A 2043-nucleotide genomic window follows, 5' to 3' on the forward strand; every position below is an offset into this window, starting at 1 on the left:
GAATTAAGATAAAATCCCAGCCATTCATGAAAGTGTCTGTTTGTTGTAGCAGAAGTCATTTGGAAATTGCAGTGGGTTGCAAAACTTTTGCCTATATATTTACCTCTTATAATATCTTGATATACGTTTTTATAATTAAAGTTCATTTTGTTTTTACCAACAAAATTAATCACTAAATCGGTTTTGATGGTAACATTTGTGTGTGTATGTAAGAGATGTTTGTGGACATTATGTATTTTTAATGAGCTATATTTCCATAAATCTCAGGGCCAAAATTCAATTTCTGTGAGTAACAACCCTAAGGCAAGATCAGGGCAGACAGGCAGCAGAATGTCTGGGTGAGGATCGGGTGTATTGACGGGGGAAAACTTTAAACAGGCCACATTTACTTGTGAGAAGATAACTCAGTGCCACCTGCTTTCTCCGTGGCCCTGTCTGTCAGTTCAAACAGGACCCTGCCTGACAGGAAAGGGGGAGTGGGTCAGGAAAAGAAGACACATGGGGACAGGCTTCTGAGGGGTCTGGTGAAAAGGCCGAAGATGTGAAATTGGACGAAGGATAAGAGGGCACAGGAGAGAAAATCAGCTTATGGATAGAGAAAAGGTGGCCAGCGCCTTGAAAGAAACAGAGACAGAGAAGAAGTCAGAAGCCGTCATGAAGGAAATGAAGTAATGGACAGAGTGCAGGGGGACCCGAGGGAGAGAGAAGGCTGGGCAGAGGGTCGAGGGAAAAGGCTGGTGGAAGAGCACCCCCACAAAGTACGAGTCGCTGGGCAGTTCTGGTCTGCATCATAAAGCACAATATGAAATATTCACTCCTTCTGCCCCTCGACACGGGGTTTATTTTGGGGGCGAAGCCACCGAGGAGGCCTGCCTCTGTGAAAGTCAGCACTCAGCAAAACACTGGGAGGCTGGCAGAGAACGGACCGGGCGAGAGACGGAGGAATGCGACAGAGACAAGAGTTAAGAGGGGTTACGGGTGAGATTAAAACAAAAGGTGTGGGAGAGATAAATACAGAGAACAAGAGGGTGTTTGCATAGCGATGGGAGATGGTCCTGAGTGAGTTGAGCTCTGCTGGGCTGCTGGACAGGGCCAGCGCTGTACAGGACGTGGTGTCCGGCCTAACCGAGGCAACGAGCGATGGCAGGCAGCCACTGCAAAGATCACATGGCCTGCAGTGAAGCAGGCATCGACCACACGGGGCATGTGATCGTCAAGGCTGACAGACGCAGAGTTAAACCACACTTGCACAAAACAAGCTCGGACAACGTTACATCTGACAGGAAGCAGCAGGAAGAACATCCTGTTCCGACATATCTGCTGTCAAAGTTACTTGCTGCATGTTTGGGGACGGATGAGCTGCTCGTGGGCCCCAATCCTAATAAATCCCACTGATCTGGATGTGGGATCACGTATAGTAATGTTAATATTGACGTTAGTGGCGTGTCATCTACCGCTGTAATCAGATTGCGACGTTTCTAACATACCGTAAATCGTGTTACGTAACAAAATAAAAAGCAATAATGGAGGACGCTCTCTTATAGCAAGATCCACTCTTCACATATCGCTCAACCCTTATTCAAAACCGCAGAGATGACACCCGTAATAGCCTGCAAGCCTCTGGCCACGACTCTGGCAGAACAAGATCAAACCACACTTCAATCTCCACAGTTTTAAAGTGAGCGAATACAGATGCATTTTCAACCCTCAGTGAGGCACATTATGCGCCATGGTGCTCACACACACACACACACCGCAGAGCACACTCGCGCTTAAGTTGCATGGCCAAAACCTCAGAACAGGCACTAAATGATCACTTCCTTATTCTGATCCGAGGATGTAAAGGGCCGCTCTGTTCAGACAGTCAGATGACGAGGAGAGCCTAATCGGTATTCTGATGCGGGCGGGCTTCAGCCACCTCACTCCATGTTCAGCCAGAGGGGAAGAGATAGGCCATTAGGTCAGTTATCTTTGGCATACACAGGAAGCTCTGCAGGGCAAGAGGGCCTGTGGAAGCCTGGATATGACTGTGTGTATATATGT

The sequence above is a fragment of the Morone saxatilis genome, unplaced genomic scaffold, assembly GCF_004916995.1.
Source record: "Morone saxatilis isolate NCDOM2014 unplaced genomic scaffold, NCSU_SB_2.0 Contig7, whole genome shotgun sequence".
NCBI classification, from domain to species: domain Eukaryota; kingdom Metazoa; phylum Chordata; class Actinopteri; family Moronidae; genus Morone; species Morone saxatilis.